Raw genomic sequence first — 22,681 nt, forward strand, 5'->3', positions numbered from 1 at the left:
TATGCAAAAGACAGGAAGAAGAGAAAAATAATATCTACAAGTCAAGAGAGTACAAAGAAAGAAGTTACAAATAAACACAGAGGAATGGGAGCACTGTGATGGGAGCAACCCAATATACATAAACTACCTGAGGCTATGCAGGAAGGACAAAACAGTGTTATCCTACAATCAAGAATTTCAGTTTTTAATAAATTTGTACTCCCACGTTTTTGGGGGGGTCTTTTTTTTAATGTCTGAGATTCTTTTGTATTTACATTCTTGTTTTGATGGAAAACTAAAGAATAGACGAAGGAGTTTTATTGTCCTTGTTTGTTTTGTCATGAAGTTTACTAAAATTAACAGGAATCCCTGTGATAAAGTGTACAAACCAGGTGTCTTAATTTATATATTTATAAATTAAGGTAAATTTATAAATGTCTATTTTTGCTCATATTCCACATACCTGGTGGTGGGAAAATCCAAAAAATTAAAAGCATCTGCAGATTCCATGTCTGGTGAAGGTGGTCTCCTCACGTATGGACATTTCTCGTGCCTTCATCAAGACTCAGGGAACTTTCTGGCCCTCTTTTTTTAAGGGTACTGTTGTCCTTCATGTGGACTCTGTCCTCAGGAATTCATAACTCCCAAAGACCCTCGTTCCTAACAACTTTGCTTCTGGCTTTAAGTTGAAAAATAGAATTTTTGGGAGTGATGCACATTTTCTCTTCCGCAGTGTTATGTTATGTGGCTGTATATAATTAGAACCAATTTTTTATATCACCATTATCCCTGTGTTCACTGTGACTGGGCAACCTTTTGCATGTCTTGTTTCATTCTCTTGCTTATGCACACATATCTTATTGAATTCTACCCAATTAAGATTCCTTCAGCTCCCCTGTAAAAATTTTTTATCTAGGGCTGGGGAGATATTTTAAAGGGCAGGAATCTGTTTTACATGTTGGAATCCTGACTTCAATCCCTGGCACCACATGGTTACCAGGGCACTAAAGGGAGCAACCATTAAGTGCTAAATTGTGAGTAGCGCCAATCATTTTTGGGTATGATCCCCAAAATAAATGAATAAAGTTTATATCCTCAGTAGTCTCTCTTCTTTCTTGCTTAGGAGTAACCAGTTCTCTTTTCTTTTCTATTACCTTTGGGCATTCGTTATTCCCATACTTTGTTTCTTTATTTCCCACGTATGATTAAGATCATTCTGTATCTGTCCCTCTCCAGCTGACTTATTTCATGCAGCTCTCTCCAGATACATCCATGTATCAGCACATTGCATGACTTCATATTTTCTTGGGTCAAGTAGTATTTATTTTGTATCTGTACTATAGCTTCTACACCCAGTCCTCTGTTCTTGGGCACTTTGAATTTTTTCCAGATTTTGGCTATTTCAAATGGTGCTGTAACAAACAGAGGAATGCACAGATGGCTTTTCTTCATTGTGTCTTGGGATCTCGGGGTATATTCACAGGAGTGGAATTCTGCTACATATGGAAGCTCAGTTCCTAATTCTTTAAGCAATGTCTGTATCGTCCTCCAAAACAGACTGCACCAGTTGCCATTCCCACTGGAAGTGAAGACATACCCTTTTATGCAGCACCCATGCCAACACTGATTGTTATTATACTTTTTAATGAGTGCGAGGCTCTGTGGTATGAGGTGATATTGTTCTGATTTTCATTTCACTGAAAATTAGTGATATAGAGCATTTCTCCAAATATCTTTTAGACATGTGTCTTTTCTTTGAGGAAGGTTCAATTCGTCTCTTCTCCCATGTTTTATGGGTTGGATGTGTTTTTCTTGTAAACTTTTATCAGTGCTTATATTTTAAATATTAGTCCTCTGTCATAATAATGGTGGTCAAGTCATATTTCTTAATCTTTGGGCTTCCTTTTTATTCTGGTGATTATTTCCTTTGTGATACAAACAATTCTTAATTGAATGCAGTACCACACGTTTATCTTTGCTTCCACTTGCATTATCAGAGGTGTTTTATCCTTAAAGATGCCTCTAGATCAAACATCATGAAGATTTCTGCCTATGGTTTCCTCGATGTACCTCATGGATTCAGATCTGATATCAGGATTTCAATTCTTTTACCATATCTCACAGCAAATGTTATTTACAGTCAATGGGGAAAAACTGAAATCCTTCCCTGTAAGAACAGGCACAAGACAAAGTTGCCTAAACTCTCCACCTTTATTCAAAATCGTATACTGGAAGTATTTGCCATAGCAGTTAGGGCCCCCAAAAGTTATGGAAGGTATCCAGATAGGGAAGGATAAGGTTAAGCTTTCACTAGTTACAGATGATATTATACTATATTTGGAAAACCCCAAAGACTACAAAAAGCTCCTAAAACAGTACATCTGCATATTAAACTGTCAGACACAAGATCAACATGCAAAATTTGATAGCTTTTATATATGCAAATAAGAAAATAGAAGAGAGATATTTTATTTTAAAATCCCATTCACAAGTGTGCCTCAGAAAATCAAGTACCCAGAGATTGGCTTAACTAAAGAGGTGAAAGACTTATACATAGAAAACTAAAAAACACTACTAAGATAAATAAAAGAGAACATGAGGAAACTGAAATACATACCCCAGTCATGAATTTGTAGGATTAATATCAGCAAAATACCAATCTACCCAATTTACATCACAGTCCCTATAAGGAAACACATGACAATTTTCAAATAAATAGACCAAACATTCCTAAAATTCATATGGAATAAAACCCAGCTCCCATCCACCCACCAAAGAGCCAAAGATGTCCTTGGGAAAAAAGAGGGTAGGCATCACTTTCCCCAATTTAAATTGTATTATGAAACACTAGTAATCCAAACAGGATGTTACTGGAATCAAGATATACCCTCTGATCAGTGAAATAGAATTGAAAATTCAGAAATAAACCATTAGGTATATATGTCAGTCATTATTTGATTAAAGAGCAAAAATTTTGAAGCATAGCAAGGAAAGCCTCTTAAGCAAGTGGTGTTGGGAAAACTCTGGACAATAAAATGCAAAGTAAAGAAAACAAAAAATGCACTGTTTTAGCAGCCATTAGTAGCAGGAACTGTCCAAAGGCCACGCATAGTTTTATGTAACGAACGTTACACTATACATAGTGAGTTGTCTTAATATTTAGCTACAGTGATTCATCCTAAGAGGCTGAATCTTAAGAAACTGAAGCAGAGTGAAGAGAGAAATGACCAAAATTATATGAAGTGAATCCCAGAATGCAGTTGTGCCTGAGATATATTCAAAGATACTTTAGTTACCTGAGTCAATAAATTTCTTTTCAGTTTAAGTGACTTTGTGTTGGATGATGTCATTTTCAACTGAATGAGTCCTGGATAAAATAATAAAGTAATTTTCAAATATATATATATATATATATATTATCCTCCCAATGCAGTCATAAGCTGTGTGAGAGAAAAGACTATGTTATTTATTTTGTGTCCTCCAGAATGCTTTGTACATTGTAAGTGCCCAATAAATATTTATAAAACAACTTAAATGTAGATTGATGTAGTCTTTAGACTTCTCTTAAGTAATCTGGATAATGAACAGCATCACAGACTAGAATTATTAAAAGTCTCCCCTTTTTTCAAATAAGAATATCTAGCCCACACCCAACCTTCCCAAAGTGTCATTTTTTTCCCCACTCTGTCTTCTCTTATAATCAAGTTATCTGGATGACTGACTCCCCGTCATCAGCAGTGAGAATCAAAAAGTACTGAATATAACACAACTTAAAGAAAACACATACTGACACTTTTGGGTTTTGGTCTTTATGCAAGTAAAAGGTTTTTTTTTTTTTTTTTTTTGAGAAAGCACCAAGACATGCCATTTAGGATAAAATCCTAGTACATTTCAACTAGGAGATATTAGGGGAGATTATCCTTTTTGTGTTTATCTTCTTTTAATTCCTCTCCTCTTGATTCTTGTTCCTTTTACACACGTGCGCGCGCACACACACAAGAGCGCAGGTGCACACACAAAAATGGATGTGTACCTCAAGTATAAATGATTTAAAAGAATCCCACTGTCCCAACAGATGCCCAGGGCACGTATCTGCTATGGAAGCACACCTGACTCTCATAGTTAGAGCTCTCGCTATTCCGAAGACAGGTACATACAGAGACAAATCTTTTCATTTAGTAAAAGCTCCCCTGTGCACAGATGGAGTCTGAGAAGTCAAAAGGACAGAGAACTCTTCCCTGAAGCAGACAGAATGTCGGTGCCAGCAAATAGAATGATGTATTTAAGCATCTAGCCAGAAAGAAATCTTAGATTGTCAAAGCAGCGTCCTTATTAATTGTAAATTTCAGAGGCACGATGGCAGATGACCGTTTTTGCCTCTCTTACTGCTTTTGAAAATACAAGAAGATACTGATAGGGGTGTGTGTAGGGCAAGAAAATAATATTTTTTTTCCTTTGGATGTGTGCGGACGTTTTAATTGTCCCTCTTGAGACACTTCTTTGCACAGTGGGCGTTTAGTCTGTTTGCAGTTTGGTTTTTGAGAGTAGAGCTTGCATCATTAGTAATTGCAAGGTTGTCTATGTGTGTGTTTTCTTATCTGGGAGAGTGTGGCCATCAGAGTGTCCATATTGTCCACTGTTAGACAAGGCTAAGCTATTTATATTCAAAAGGGCCTCAAGTACATGAGTGTTTCCTATAAACATCCTCAGGTCAGAAATGTGTGTTACTGAAGCTAGAGCGTGACAAAGCTGACGGTCTTGTTAAAGGCTACATGCCAGTTTCATTTTCACAAATTTCTTCTCTTGAAAAACAAGTTACTGAGGCATTTCTGACAATAACAATAACTAAGTCCGTTGAATGGCAGGGTACATGCTAACAAGAAACTGGCTACTGACATCACCTGTGCAGGTAGCAATCCTCAGCCTAATAGCAAATGCTAAATATTCAATATTCTACGTCTGCCTGTGGAGATGGAGATATTTTTCAAGATGTTGATGCACAGAAATGCCTCCCAATTCCTGTAGTGTTAAGAACGTAAATCGTCCTTGATTCAAAACAGGGTGTGCTCTTTCAAAGGCAGTCTTTTTATGATAATAAATTTCAGTATTGTGTGGAAGCAGATTTGAGGGATCCATAAAAAATGTGTATTATTAAATGAAATATTTAAAGTTAATTCAAACTTATTTTGTCTGAAAGGCAATCATGCAAGGATTGCTTGTCACATGAGCTTTACAATATCACCAGAAACAATAATAGTGGTGTGCTGTTTGTTTTTCTTGTGTTCTGATTATAAAATAATAGAAATATGAAATGCAGATACACAACACAAAACCCGTAGAACAAAGCAGCTAGATAACAGCTTTGAGATGAACATTCATAGGTCATTCTTTTGGGCATATTAGATTTCTTTTCAGTCTTTTTATTTTTATTGTACTTTTATATTTCTAAGTGCATCTGAGACTTTAGGCTTGAATAAAATGTTGTCTCTATTATGCCAGGACGTTTATTAGTAGCACTTTTTAGTCAAAATCTTGTCTTTCATTTCTGTTAAGCACTGGCCAGATACCAAACCCTCTTACACTCCTGTGCCATTCCTTATTTTAATTTCTAAGTCAAAATTGATGACATAATGTGGATTCTCACTTTCTCATGGGGTGACAATTAGTCCTCGTGGTCATTTGAAATTCTTTCTCATTGTATTTTCTTGTGATTTAAGTCTAAGAGATAGTTGAGAAATACCCAGTGTTCACCCACTCCTGTGTGGAAGGAAGGAATAGAGCAGCTCAGCTGGCTTTGTATTTGTGCTCCATGGTGCTGCTTCTGATCAAGTTGAGGTCTTCAATTTTTCCCCCTTTGTCCTCACACAGTCATGGTGGTTTAGAGATTTTATCTTTAGGGCCTCTAAATGTCTATAAGTCTTCTGAAGCTTAGAAAACAAAACAACATAGACTAAGAAACTTCGAAAGTACAGTTGAATATTCTTAGTTTGGGAGGCTAGAAATTCAAATAAAATCAATATCATTTCCGGTGGTGGACATCCTTCCTAGCTAATAGGAGAACCTCTTCTCACTGTGTCTTTGCATGATCTTTCCTTATGGAGAAAAGTGTGGGCACTGGAGGGTACAGAAGAGAAGATGCTGGGACAATAAAGGAAGGGAAGAGGAAAGGGATAAGAGACTGGGGGAGAGGGTAGGAGAAAGGTATAAGGGGAAGGGAGGGGAGAGGAAAGGGATAGAAAATAAAACAAGACAGGAACAGAAGGGGCGGGGGAAGAGAGTAATAGATGAGAGGACATGGAAGAAAGGGAGGAGGGGCACAGAGAAAAGAGAAAGGGAGAGAGGACACAGATTGATATCTTCTATGCTGAGTTTATTGTGCTTCTACCTAGAAAAAGAAACAATGATAGATTATATATGGGGAAGATACATGATAGAGATATATAAAAGGAAGTTCATAATGCGTCATTGTTATATAGAATTGTAGAAATGTAGAAGTTCCATGATAGGCCATCTGCACATTGGGGGCTTGAGAAAGTTGTTCCTCTAATGTAGTAGCACTGCCGTCCTACTGTTCATCAATTTGCTCGAGCGGGCACCGGGAACGTCTCACAACAAATTGTGAGACTTGTTGCTACTGGTTTTGGCATATTTAATATGTCACAGGTAGCTTGCCAGGCTTTGCTATGCTGGAGAAATACTCTCTGTAGCTTGCCAGGCTTTCTGAGTGAGGAAAAGGAATCGAACCCGGCTTGACCATGTCTTCCGTGTGCAAGGCAAACACCTTATCTGCTGTGCTATTGCTCCAGCCCCTCTAATGTAGTGTAAATCTTTATTAAAACCCAAAGGTAGAAGAACATTAGATGACATGACTCAACTCAAGCAATGAGGGGAGATATTAGGTGTGTTTTTCTACCAATATTTTTTGTTCTATTCATGACTGGAGGCATTCTACATGACAGTCTACAAATAAAAATTTGCTATGTGTCCAAAGAGATGGGTTGAGAATGGGAGGGAAACTGGGGATAATAGTGTAGGTAAAGTCAAACTGGTGGTGTTGGAACTGTGTTTTAAACAACTTTACAATAGTAAAAAAGATTGTGTAAATCATGTTGTTTTAATAAAAATTAATCTAAAATGAATAAAATAAAATATTAATCTCAATATCATTAAAAATATTCACAAAATACTCAGATATAACTTCAATGATTGACACCACATGAACAGTTCACTCAAAAATTATCCATTATAAAAGAACACAGATCTTATTAGATAAAAGTCCTCCTCTCTTAATCTTATCTAATCTGACTTACTTCTTTAGGCCTTGTCTTCAAAAGAAACATATTGGTGTTAGGGCTTTGATCTGTGATTTTGGTAGGGACAGAAATATTCAGTCCATAACAACATCACCTACTAATCCCACTTCATAGTTGCAAGTAGATGGCAAATAAAGAAGTAAATATTTGTATTGCACAGGTAGATGTGAAAAACATAGTAAGAAAATAGAAATGGTGCTAGTTAAATAATTGATATAGGATGCATTACTGATGACTAAGAAGATAAAAGGCAATTAATTGAAAACTGTTTACATTACTACTCCACAGTATGAACTATGAAATCAGTGAAATGAATACAAAGCACAATCAAGGAACCGCAGACAGGACTGACATTTAAAAAAACTCAATTTCTAATGATATGGATTTATTTCAGCAATGGTCTGAGGCTCTGGTGAAAAATATAATGATAATATTATGTGAACTAATTTAATAATTAGACCACTATTAGAAAAATGATTCTCACTGTATTTCTGAAATCCAATCATGAACAGCTTTGTAAGGGTCCATCTCACAGTGATTCAATAAAAAAGTTTAATAAAGAAAAATGATTCTTTAGGTAATAAAAATAGAAATTTTGTCTTGACAAAGTTGATTTTATCTTCTAGAGCAAGCCAAAAAAAGATAAATTAATTAGAGATGAATGACCACATAACAAAGGACAAATTTATGGTTTTAAAAGCTGCCTTATATCAGCAAAAAATATATATAAAGTTTCATGCATACAAAAGTGGATGGGGGTTATCAGGTGAATTGTAGGTGCAGACATGAGAAAAAACTAAGAGCATAGGAGCCATTTAGAGTACTCCATGATCGCCTCTTAGCTAAAACCTCATCTTCCACTTCTTACAATTGTCTCTTACTGAATCACTCACAAACATCAATTAGCATGGAGCAGGAAAATATTGCTGATTTGGATATTATTTCAGGGACAATAGCAACACTGATAAGGATAGAAAAAGGGGATATTTCTCTGCACTTGTGTTTTTTTCAAGGGCAAATCAGAATCTTGGTGCTAACAAAGATGTGATATTAATTTTTTCCGAGTAAACTATGTGGCTGTAGTGTTGTGTAGTATGAAGATCCTCATAGATAACATATTAAAATATAAAAGTCATAATAACAAAAGATAGAGGAATAGGCCGCGCCAGGAGGAGATTCCTTCAAACCACAATGAGAAACTAAGTACTTCTCTCCTACAAGTGATTGTGTTTATCATAAAGGATTTCTGGTCAACCCCAAACCTACATTTCTTTATTGAAGTACACCTGATGATGAGTATGGGCATCATGTAATACTGAGGATCAAATTAGGATTCCACATGTACTAGGTATGTTCTTAATCATATTAACTATATCTGTACACAAGCACCTGAATTTTGAATGTGGATTCCCAATCATGGTGTTAAATATATAGTGGTCGAGAGCTGAGAACTCCATCTCTGCCTAGAAAAAAAATGAATAAGTTCTGAACATAGGTGGAATGAATTATAGACCAAGCAGAGAAAGGGTTAGGAATATTGTATCATTCAAGTCTCCAGGTCCCCAGAAAGTTCTTTCACTACAGAGGGCAAGATATTTTTACAGTAGCTGTAAGAAAGAAAGTCCAACAATTAGAATTGAACCATGTCAATTTTAACAGACATATTGTGGGAAGTAGACCTTCTGCTCACGAGCACAGTTAAGTCATCACAGCGGAAGAGCTTCAGGCTAGACACTAAACAGCACAGTCTTGAAACCCCCCAGAGACTTTTCTCAGCATCTAGGACTGTGGACCGAAATGGGAAAGTGTCTATACTTTAAAAATTGTGAAAATGTTTAGGTTCCAGCCTATACATTTACAGAAAAAAATAAGATTCTACCTGGCCAAGAAAAGAGACTCAGTAACTAACAACAAAAAAAGCCCTCAGTGATTTTAATATACACGGTACTAGAAATGCAGCTCCCTCAGCCTCCACAGTTATCGGAACCTCTTGAGACAAAACCTGACCCATTTTACCCCTACAAAAGGAAAAATGGTATGTTGTGGAGAATTGTGAACACCTAGCCTTCTCATTGCAAAAAAAGAAAGAAGAAAAAGAAGAGGAGGAGGAGAAGGAGGAGGAAGAGAAGGAGGAGGAGGAGGAGGAGGAGGAGGAGGAGGAGGAGGAAGAGAAGGAGGAGGAGGAGGAGGAGGAGGAGGAGGAGGAGGAAGAGAAGGAGGAGGAGGAGGAGGAGGAGGAGAAGGAGGAGGAGGAGGAGGAGGAGGAGAAGGAGGAGGAGGAAGAGGAGGAGGAGGAGGAGGAGGAGGAGGAGGGGGAAAAGATAATAAAGCAACAATGGTAGCAGCAAACTGGCCCACCTGGTCTTTGAGTAAGAATATGAGGGTACTTTGAAAAAAATCAGAGAAAAAAGGATACACTAGTGATTTCATACTCAGGCTGGCTATTCACACTTAGGGAATAATGTGAGGCAAATCCTTACCAGATTGATCCTTCACACCTACAAGACAGAAGTCCTTAGAGACAAATCACGACCCACAATATCTCCTAGAGAAATCAAGAAAAATAACAAAGAAGTTAAATCTGGAACAATAATGAATGAGAAATATTAGAAAGAATAAATTTTAATGGCACAACTATGAGTATAGCAGATGATAAATTTAAAATAACCATTATGAGAAATATATGATGTATATTGCTTATATAGTAATATAGGATAAAACATTAGTGGAATATGGAGGAAAATATAGGGACAGAAGGAGTTCTTTATCAATGAAATAACGGGTGTTAAAATGTTTCCAAAAGACGTGATGGATGTGAAAAAGTTGACTGAAATAAAAATCCTACATGGAAATTATAATAAGTAGGATCAATCCCACAGAAAAAAAGACTAAGAAAAACTAAAAATAATTTCCAGTAATGACTTAACTACAAAAGGAGAGAAATATATGCTTAGAAAAACTAAACAAACCTATTTGACAACTATCAGACTCAATCAGAGGAGAAAACATAAGGATAATGGGTGTATAAAAGGTGGAAAAAAGGGGTTTCTTCCTCCCCCAGGTCAGACGGTATTTGATCAGGGATGAGACAAGGATGCCCACTCTCCACTGCTGCTCAACATAGTACTGGAATAGCGGGTAGGCAAGAAAAAGATATAAAGGGCATTAAGGTAGGAAAGGAAGAAATCAAGATCTCATTATTTGCAGGTGATATGATACTATACTTATAGAACCGTAAAACCTCTACGAATAAACTCCTAGAAACGATATAGGCTTGTATAGTAAAGTTGCAGGCTACAAAATCAATACCCAAAAATCCATGGCTTTCCTATACACACACAGTGAGAGAGAAGAAAGTGACATGAAAAAAAATCCCATTCACAATTGTGCCCCAGAAAAATCAAGTACCTAAGAATCAGCTTAAATAAGGACATAAAAGACCTGTACATAGAAAACTACAAAATGCTACTTCAGGAGATAAAAGAGGACACGAGAAAATGGAAAGATATTTCCTGCTCATGGATTGGGAGAATTAACATTGTCAAAATGGCAATACTGCCCAAAGCATTGTACAAATTCAATGTGATCCATCCCTATAACAATACCCATGTCATTCTTCAAAGAAATGGAGCAAACACTCCTGAAATTCATATGGAACAATAAGCCCCCACGAATAGCTAAAGCAAGTCTTGCGAAAAAGAAAATGGGAGCAATCAATCTCCCTAACTTCAAACTCTACTACAAAACAGTAATAATTAAAACAGCATGGTACTGAAACAAAGGCAGAGCTGCAGACCAGTGGAACAGGGCTGAATATACTGACATCTCCCCCAAACATATGATAATTTAATCTTTGATAAGGGAGCAAGACATATGAGGTGGAGCAAGGAAATCCTCTTTAACAAATTGTGCTGGCAAAACTGGACAGCTAAATGCCAAAAAATAGGCTCAGATCTTTTGTACACCACGTACAAAAGCAAGATCAAAATGGATTAAGGACTCAACATCAGACCAGAATACATAAGGTACATTGAAGACAATGTTGGCAATACCCTCCACGACATTGAAGCTAACGGTATTTTCAAATGATGTCACGCCACTGGCCAAGCAAGTGAAAACAGATAGACAAATGGGACTATCTTAAACTAAGAAGCTTCTGTACTTCAAAAGAAACAGTGACCAAAATACAAAAACAGTCTACAGAATGGGAAAGGATGTTCACCCAATACCCATCTGGCAAGGGATTGATATCAAGGATATACAAAGCATTGGTTGAACTTCACAAGAAGAAACCACATCAACAATGGGGCAACGAAATGAACAGAAACTTTCTCAAAGAAGAAATCTGAATGGCAAAAAGGCACCTGAGAGAATGCTCTACATCATTAATCATCAGGGAGATGCAGATCAAAACAACAGTGAGATATCATGTCACACCACAGAGACTGGCCCACATCCAAAAGAACAAAAGCAACCACTGTTGGTGCAACTGCAATGAGAAAGGGACCCTCCTTCATTGCTGGAGGGAATGCCAACTGGTTCAGCCCTTTTGAAAAACAGTATGGGCAATTCTCAAAAATTAGAAATTGAGCTCCCATTTGACCCAGAAATACCACTCCTGGGAATATATCCTGGAGATGCAAAAAAGTACAGTCGAAATGACATCTGCACTTCTATGTTCATGGCTGCACCATTCACAATAGCCAAAATCTGGAAAAAAAAAAGTGCCAAAGAACAGATGACTGGTTAAGGAAATTTGATACATCTACACAATGGAGTACTATGCAGCTGTTAGAAAAGATGAAGTCATGAAATTTACATACAAGTGGTACTACATGGAAAGTATCATGCTAAGTGAAATGAGTCAGAAACAGAGGGATTTGACATAAATGTATCTATAGACATAAACATATGTCTACAGAAAGATTGCATTCTTCTGGGGAATATAAAGCCACAAAATAGATGACTGATACCCAAGAATAGCTGAGATAAGTACCAGGAGTTTCACGCCATGGCTTGGAGGCCAGCCACACATGCTAGGGGAAAAGGCATCTCAGATAGAGAAGGGAGCACCAAATAAAAGGTGTAGGGAGCATCCTCCCAGGATGGGAGAAGCATGCTGAAAGTAGACTATAGACCGAACATGATTGCCACTCAATGCCTCTTTTGCAAACCACAACACCCAATAGTAGAGAGAGAACAAAAGGGAATGCCCTGTCACAGAGGTGGGGTGGAATGAGGCGGGAAGAGCGGGGGTAGGAGGGATACTGGGATCATTGGTGGTGGAGAATGGGCACTGGTGTAGGGATGGGTACTCGATCATTGTATAACTAAAACCCAAGAACAAAAATTTGTAAGTCTGTACCTCATAATGTCTCATGAATAAAATTTTTTAAAAAAAGGTGGAAAAAGAAAGAAGGAAGCAAAAGCCCTAATCAAACAAATAATAGCTAAAAGTATCCAAGTTCTAAATAAATAGCTAACCATGGAAATCAAGGAAATGAATAGAATAATTTGATTTCTAAATAAATATAATTTATAGTTTTAAATAAAACATGGATTAAATTTACAAAATTCAGGCAGGCCTGCAATGTAATATATGTTGAAAGGAGTCTAATTTTAAGTGGGAAATTAATTTTAAAATTACCATACCGTTTTGAATATGGAAATACATAGTAATATAAGATTGATACATAAACAACTATAAAATGAGACAAAACAAAACATAAAATGGGAAAAAGAATAGAAAATAAAATGTTTAGTCTGAGTGCAAGGTATTGATGCAAACATAAAACCGGACTCAGAAAGACTGAATAAAACATTTGGTAATCACAAAAATCTAGCCCAGTGATGCTTAGAATAAAAAATAAATAAAGTAAAAGAATATCCTGGGTAAACCATTCAAAGGAAAGAGCAAATAAAAATTTATGCAAAATAAAATGCTAAAAATATTTTTAAAAGAAAAATCACAGTCTCTATCTATCAATATGACTCTAAATAGGAATGGTTTAATTAGACACAGATGGGTTACGTGAATAAAATAGCAAGATTCAGATATTATCTGTATAAGAATTGCATACCAAACCTTAAAGAAATCACAATCTCATAGTGAAAATTCGGACTTAAGTATTTAAAAAGAACCACACAGGAAAAAGACAGGAACTTCTGTATGTTCAGTGAAATATTATTCAACTGTTAAAGGATAAAGTGCTACCTTTAAAAACAACATGAATCTGAGGATATTATGCATATGAAATAAGTCAGGAATCAAAATACAATTAACGGGTGGGCTCATTCATATGTGAAATATGTGAATTGCTAATGCACACTTTCAAAATAACCAATATAACTCTACAATCTGAAAAGTAGGGTATAAGGAGGGTAGAAGTAGGTACAAGAAAAAGAAGGTGGGAGGAATGGAGAGAAACTTTCAATTTAATAGAGTGATAACACTATAACTTTGACTGGGCAAGTGAGAATATGTATGTGGGACTCAAGCTTTATTCCAGACATTTGTGGCATGATAAACCAATGGTAATCAATAAAATATTATTTTTAATAAAACTTTTTCTAAATAAGAACATTTAATAAGGAATACACGTACAGAGTGGTAACTTTCCCAAGTCAAGAGCGGTTACTCAATTTCACTACGTTTTCTTCAAATGATTTTTCTCCTTCTGGATGATAGTGAGACTGAGAACCTATGGAGTCAGAGTCTAGATCATCTAGAAAATTTATGTGAAAACAAAACAATTTTCGAAAAAGAGATCTTTTCTCTGCAAGTTATGGGATAACATTGATTAAATATTGCTTCACAGACTAAAGAGATAGTAAACCAGGTTCAACCCCCTGCACCTTCTATGGTCCCCTGAACCCTACTAGTAGTAGTCCCTGAGCACAGAGCCAGGAGTCTGCCTTGAGCACCACCAGGTGTGCCTCCACACCAAAAAATTATTGCCATCAAACAAAATGGCAGTGCATATACACATGTTTACATATCACTGTATCACTGTCATCCTGTTGTTCATTGATTGCCTCGAGCAGGCCCCAGTAACACCTCCTTCATCCTAGCTCTGAGATTTTAAAAAGTGCCACATTCGAGGCTCTTTCAGGGTCAGGAGAATGAGACCTACCATTGTTACTGTTTTTTGTCATATTGAATATGCCATGGGAAGTTTGCCAGACTCTGCCATGTGTGTAGGATATTTTTGGTAGCCTGCCAGGTCTTCCAGAGTAAGAACTCGACAATTGGATGTCATGCGGCCACTTTTGTGGCTGCATGCTTCCGGGAGCTGGGTTTTATAGTCTCTGGGTCTTGGCTGTTGATGGACTTACATGGCGCCAAGGGCAGTTGGTGGGTGTAACACCTACATACTAGAAGACGGGGGATCTGGGTGGAGGAGGCCCCAGTCCCAATCAGAGCAGGCTTGGAGACCTACTCCCCGGATCCCACACACCTGGGTTCCTCTGCTGGTTCCTTCATGCGTGAGAATTGTCTGAACGTGTAGAGAGTGCTCTTAAGCATGGCTGTGGCTGGAACCGGAGGTCTTCAGCTGCCAGGGCTCTGCTCAGGGAGGGGAGGGAAACTCAATCCACCCTCCTCCTCCTTTTTTTAGTGAGAAAAGCCAGGTGCAGAGGCAGGAGACTTTGCGCTGTTCTCTTCCGGGAGCAGGGTTTTATAGTCTCTGGGTCTTGACTGTTGATGAGATTACATGGCACCGGGGGCAGTTGGTGGGTGTAACGCCTACATACTAGAAGATGGGGGATCTGGGTGGAGGAGGCCCCAGTGCAATCTGAGCAGGCTTGGAGATGTACACCTTGGAGATTTATATGCTTACATATAAACAAAATAAAATTATCATATTCAAGACTTAAATTAAAATTCAGTATTATTTCAGATAGTGGAACAAAAGAAAAGCAAGAAATTTTGCAAACTTAACTAGCTTTTCTCAGTCTGGTTCTCCATTTATTTAGTAATAGAAACTTTACTTTTAGATGCATATATGATTATTCACAAAAAAGTCTCCATTTCCCAGTTTTCCCTTTTGTTCCCAGTTCTTATGGCCCTAGGGTTAAGTTCTTTTTATCAAAAGATAATCAGGACAATCATCGCAACATTTATAGTGAAACATACATAGATATTCATTGTTATTTGTCCTTTTAACTATCACTTGTTTTTTGGATTTGGTTCTTTTCTTCATGTTGACAAGAATAAGTGCATTTGGGAACAGTGACAATTTGGGCCTATAACATGACCTTGACAGTGGAGAGCACATATAATAATATAGAAGGAGTATAGCTTCTAGGGCCTTTGGGCACCCCACCAGCCTAACAGATCTCAGGACTCTAATATGACGAGGAAATAACTTCCTATTCTGCTTCCATCTCTGAGACATGCTAACTGAAACAGAGGGCTGCCTAGGAGAAGTGGAACTCCATCAGAAAGACAGTCTTTCTGTCTACTAGAAGTCAGTTTTCTATCTTTTAAAACTATTAGGTTGACTGAATTCTACAGAGAATCCATCAGAAATAAATAAAAAACAGGGTAATTCATCACCTAGCCTGGATAGGGAAAAAAGTCTTATTCTTGTTATCTGTTGCCTGAATCAGAAATTAAATAATTTGTGTAATGCAACTGTTTACTATAACCAACTAGGTGCTAGTTCAAAAGTCAGCGGTCTCTCTTTATTCTATGATGTTTTTTATTCGTACCTCTTTCTTCACCCAATTTGAGACAATTTCTTGTAGCGGACCAAAGAGATAGTATAGGAACACTATGTATAGTATAGCATAGCATAGCATAGCATAGCATAGCATAGAATAGAATAGATAAGGAAGCTGCCTTGCAGTCAGCCAACCTTGATTGGAATCCTTGTATCCTATATGGTCCCCAAGCTCTGCCAGAATAATTTCTAAGTGTAGAGCCAGGAGTAAGCCCCGAGCACTGCCAGGTGTGGCCCTAAACCCTCCAAATTTACTTATTTATTTATTTCTTATAGAAAATAAATATATGAGATCCACCCCAAGACAATTCTTCACGCATTTTATAATTGCACCGAGCTAAGTAAGGAAGTGGTAAAGTGGTGAGAATAAAAAAGTACCTTTTTGCCATGTACGTCACCTGCTCTCTGCTAGTCAATCAAGCATCTGAGATAAAATGCTACATCAAATCCAGTAGAATCGCTCAAAACAAAAATTAAATCTCATCAAGAAAGAGATTGAGTTGTACATTTCAACACAAAATATATCAGTCTGTGAATCTAAAGGTAACTCACTAGTATCTAAGTAAGCGGAAAGTCAGGACAAAGAAAATCTGCAACTAATCTGTCAATAAATACTAAACCTGAATCAGTGTTCTTTGTGTCCAAGGATGTAAGGATATTCCTTCTATGCAGGGTATAAGTCTTGAATGTGGCTGAACTAGATTTGATATTTAGCAGCACTGATATTCTCTTCAGCACTGGCAAGAGTGATACCCAAGCAAAGAACCAGAACCAGAGTAAATTCTAAGCACATCCAGGTGTGGGTGAACCTCCCCCCAAATTAAAATATTCAATTTTATATTATATTATGTTAGCAAAATAAGTTAATATACCAGAGCTCAAAGAGATAGCTCATAGGGTTGAGTATACGCTTCCCATAAAGGAGGCCTTAGTTTAATATCCTACCACGTGGTCCCCTGAGAGAGAGATTTAGCAGGTTAGTTACAGTAAGGATCCCTGAAACAGAGCTCAGTGTGGCCACAAATATATACATAAAAATACAATATTAAGGTAGCACTGTAGCACTGTCCTCCCATTGCTCATTGATTTGCTTGAACGGTACCAGTAACGTCTCCATTGTGAGACTTGTTGTTACTGTGTTTGGCATATTGAATACATCACAGGGAGCTTGCCAGGCTTTGCCATGCAGGCAAGATACTCTCTGTAGCCTGCTGGGCTCTCCGAGAGGAGCAGAGGAATCAAACCCGGGTTGACCAAGTTGGCCGCGTGCAAGGCAAATGCCCTACCTGCTGTGCTATTGCGTCAGCCATTTATTATTTTGTTTTTTTTGGTTTTGCATCACATTTCTCAGTGTTCAAACCTTACTCTGCACTCAGTGATCAGTGTAGTTAACCCTTGGTAAAATACAGGTGAAAATATGTGGGTCTGGGATGAAACCTTACCTGCTGCACTGTATCTCTGGCTCAGGATACTGATTTTAAAGTATTTGTATAATTACAAAAATAAGCAGTATAATATTTGTTCTATTATCAGTAAGTAAGATATATATCATGTAAGAGGTTAAATGTATAATTTGCTTTCTATGTTATTGATTTTTTTCTTTCTCATATAGTCAACATGCATTTCACAGAAAAATGCATTAATATTTTGTACATGAAAATTATTTGCTTAAAGTCACCATGTGATTTATTTTATATATTTATTTTATTTTTAGTCTTAAGTATAGAATGACACTAAATTAAATATTTTAAAGAGAGGTTAGATGAGTTTCACGTGAGAGTAGAAAATTGATATGGTTTTTTATCAACAATGAGTAAAAGTAAGGAAAAATGAATATTGGAAACAATAAATTGAGAGAACACCAGTGTTTTATTTAAAATCCTGAAAATTATGAAAGCTTAATTGTCTCTAGAAGAGTTCAAATTCTGATTAAAACACAAATTCTGATAAGATGCAGATTCTCATAAGGTATTGTAGAAATGTTTATACCAATATTCACCAGGATAACAAGCCAATTTAGCATTTTCTTATACTCAGATTGCATGGAAAATAAATTTTCTATCTTTAAAAATATTAAAATTAGGGTAAGAAATAGATAGAGAGTTTTATGCTTATAAGCATAAATTGTGATTGTTTACTATGCCTTAACAATGATAAAATCACTAAAGGCTTTATATAGCAAGACACAAAACCCTGGGGAAGCTATTAAGAATTCAGTATTAACAGTTCATGAGGGAAAGTGGATTCCACTTACAAAAATTATTTTAAAATGTTTCCTTAAAATGCAAATATTGAAGCGGTGAAGTTGGGCAATTTAGAGGGTTTTTATTGGTATCTCTGTCCTTTCACAAGTACTCTGCATTATTCCCGGTGGAATTCAGACAGGAGAGCCTCCTTAAAGGTGAGTATGTCCTAACTTTAGACGTGTAGAAAGAAAGTGTTTCTTATTCTTGAAAAAGCCAGACCATCAAAGCCACTTTCAGACATCTTAGAATTGCCAACCAATGGCTGGCATGTAAAACTATACAAGAGGAAGTGCTCTGTTTCAAATGGGAAGTCTCTGGGCCGGAAGCTAGGGAGGTAGGATGCTAAAGTGGATATGGGAGTTGCCCTACACAAGGACAATAGGGTGACCAACCCAAACAGCCGACCTGAGTTCGATCCCCGTCACCCCATATGGTCCCTGAGCACCACCAGCAATAATTTTTGAGTGTAGAGCTAGGAGTAATCCCTAATGATGGCTGCTCAGAAGTGATCTTGGTGTGACCCAAATACCAGGTAGGGATTGTCTCTGCCTGTTCCTTTGATTGCTCAGCTAGTAAGACAGAGGATTATGGTGGGACACTCAAGTGTCTCTGAAATTCTATCCCACTCTCAAATATTTTCTGCCTTATTTTGTCCAATATTGGAATGTCTCCTGCCAAACCATAGATATCAGTGTAATACTCCACAATTCTCTACTTCCACCCTTAAAGGAGGGAAAGAAGTCTTGAAACGTGGGAACTAACAACTGATAAGGGTAAAGACAAACCCCTCTTGACTGGGAATAATTAATCCTTGTTTCAAAAAAAGACCGCCAAATGTTGCTCTGCTCCATTTGATTTCTATTCACTTGTAATGACAGTTAAGTGAGAAAAGTGCCAGGTCCTGAAATTGCTCTGGTTGAAGCTTTGGTTGAAGTGTGTTTCTTTTTTGCAAATAACTTGTCAGGATATAACAAAAAATGAAGAGCTCATGTTTCTGAAATGAGAGAAAAGCAGCATTCAGAAACAGGCTGGTGATTTCTGTGCTCATGTTCATTACTAGCTTTCCAATTCATTAATTCTTCATTAAAGCTATAGAGGCAACTTCCTAGAAAACATTCTCCCACCACTGTATTTTGAGTTTTGTCCATTATGCAGAATTTCCTGGATCTTTGAGTAGGCGTACAATCAAACAAAGAGAAGGATCTTTATTGAATGGGATATATTGAGAGCTCAGGAAAAAATGGAACTGAATCAGGAATGACTTTCGTTTTCTCTATGTGCCTCTCTTCATACGTATACCTGAGTTTCTGTATGGGTGAGTGTTAGTCTGCATGTGAAATTGTCCCCGTCTCATTGATCTTCATCTTTTTTGCTCCAAGTCCTAGCCTGCCTACCTCTTGTTTTCTATAATAAAAGTAGAATGGTGGATGCTTATTGGACTTCAAAATCTCTGCTCAAAACGTGGCCTTTAGCCTGGCTCAAGAATGTCTACACAGTATTAGACTTTACACTACTCTGCTGTCACCTGCCATTCTCACACTACAGATTCCCTCAGCATTTTGCATCTTTTTGCAGAGTTCAGAGTTCCAGAACATACATAGCATTCCACAGCTAAGCCAAGGACACAAGCATTGATTTTCAATGGTAACACACTAGTGCGGTCACTTCTGTGTTGTCCTCAGTCCTGTTTGCCTCAGGACAAAGTTTTGGACTTTTCAACAAGGACAAAAAGAGACAGAGAGAGAGAGAGGAAGAGATATTATTTGTTTAACCCTGAGGAGGAAAACTAAATTATGTAGAATTATGTCACATTAAAAAAAGCATGATTAAAATAATCTGGCATGAATATTCATCCATGGCTTGGCAGAAGGGAAGCAACCAGAGTGGTGCAGGCTTGTGGTTCGATGCTAACAGAGATCTCTTTCAATGAATTGAATTTTAAAAGAATTTGTGATTAGGTCTGTTGGCTGAAACTGTGGGAGGCTATTTTTTCCTTTCTTTTTTTTCCCCGTTTAATCTTGGCATTTGGGATGCCCAGCTTCCTGCTGAAATGCATTTCTCTCTAATCACAACAATCCCAGGAGGTTTGCCTTCTCACACCAGGCCCTTGGAGGCGGACTCACTGCAGAGAGGAAAAAGCTCATTATCATGGAAACTGATTACACTTTTTACAGTCATCTCTTTGTCCACATAATGAAAATGATGCTTAGCATGTTATTAATTATTTCTCCTTTTCCTATGTTTAAAGATCATCTACTGTTCTTCTGTTCAGCCACTTCATACTCCCTTTTTCAAGGATGTATCCTTCCCTCCAACTCTCTCCCAAACTCGTAATCTATAGGCGTTGTCCAGCTGAAATCCGTGACAATAAAATGTTTTGTGACTGTACTCTGTAATACAACAGCCACTGGCCATAAGTGGATAGATTGACTCCTATCCTGGATGCAATAGCATATGTCCCTGAAAATATCAGCAGAGTTTCAAAGTACTAGCAATATAATTGTCTCAGTCTATATAAATACACATACACACATATACTTTATTCTCTAAAAATACATTCATTTAACTTTTATAATTGTTTCAACTAATTCATCATCCCTTGTCATCAAATCTCAGCTGCAGTAGTTAGCAGTTATAGTTCCAGAACCAAAAAGATAAAATGTGGTATTATTTTTAACTTCACCATTCCCTAAATAGCTAACACACAGGTACTAGGCAACACAATTATATTTCACATCAAACTGATGTGTACTGAACAGGAGAAGTCATTTCTGATGTAAAAATTTTATTGATACTTTTAATAAATCTGTTGTAGCCATACGTTCTCTTTCTAACCTCACATTACCAATTTTTAAAATGAATTAATGTTAATAATTTGCCACTTTTTATATATAAACCAATCTATGTATGCCAGATAAAAAAAAGATAAAGCATTTTCATATTATGACTCTATAACAAAAATCACTCACTTCAATTTGATCAGTAGAATGAACATACATATAAATCACTTGCTGGTAGTTGATGATCATAGTTTTATTATTAATAATAGTTTTATTATTAATAAATAATTATTAATAATAGGTTTTATTATTTATCACTAAAACCTTTGTTACTTATTGAGTGCCTCTTATGGTCAGACATTGTGTTAATATTATGTTAGCAAAATGAAGGCATATGGCCTAATTTAGTCATAGTTAATTTAAAAATAATTAATATAATGAATATATATTATAAGTTTATAAGTACTATACGTCGCTTAATTTGTTTCTTACAACAAACCTGATGGAAAAGAGCAATTTTCATGTCCATTGTACATATAGAATTTAAGTAAGTTCTCCAATGGTTAGGCTAACTTTCAAATGCAGGCAGTAAAACCACAGAGCATGAACTGGTAATCACTGCATTGGTTATCAAGGGAGGGACAGAAAGAGTAAGAGAACGATTGGATAAAAATGTTTGGTCTTCAGTCACAGACAAGCACAAAGAAATTCTGAATATATTATCAAAGTCTCTTCTACTGTATAGTAATAGCTCTTATGACTGCAATAGTGTATTTGCTAGCCAGAGTAACAAAATGCTGAAAATGGTTTGCAAAGAGATACTGTAAGACAAATGAATCTTAAAGTTCAATTACACAATAGAGTGTTTACAGTATAAGGTAGTCACTATGTTACTCAACAGATCTCTATAACTTACTTATTTTACATAATTAAAATGTTATATTCACTGATGGAGGGATGGGTGTTGGAACCTTGTATTGAATAAAACCCAGTCATAAAGTCTTTGTTACTGTATCTCACGGTGGTTCAATTAAAAAATATGAATTAAATTAATAAATAAAATTTTATGTTATTTCGACTCCTCTCTATTTCCCCTTCCCGTTTCTCCTGACAACCATTATATTATGTTTCTGTGTTGACTAGTTTAGGCCTCATAAGAGTAGTATCATGCAATATTCATTCTTCTGTGACTAGTTTGTAACAGTTAATATTAAATTTTTCACACTCATCCATGCCACAGATGGCAGAATTTATTTCTTTTTTTAAACTTTTTTATTGAATCACTGTAGCTGTTCATGATTGGATTTCAGTTATACAGTATTTCAACACCCATACCTCCACCAGTGTACATTTCCCATTACCAGTGTCCCAAGGTTCCCTCCCATCATCCCCCACCCCACACCCCATGCCTGCCTCTATGACAGATGCTTTTCTTCTCTCACTCTTTCTCTGTCTCTCTCAATATTGCAATATTGATACTGAAAGATTATCAATAATATCTCTTTACCTACATTTAACATTCAGTTCTTGTCCAGCATGATCATTTCCAGCTATGACAATCACACTGGGCTGGAGGGATAGCACAGTGGGTAGGGCATTTGCCTTGCACGTGGCCACCCAACCGACCCAGGTTCGATTCC

Source organism: Sorex fumeus, unplaced genomic scaffold (genome assembly GCF_029834395.1).
Source record: "Sorex fumeus unplaced genomic scaffold, SorFum_2.1 ptg000265l, whole genome shotgun sequence".
NCBI lineage: Eukaryota > Metazoa > Chordata > Mammalia > Eulipotyphla > Soricidae > Sorex > Sorex fumeus.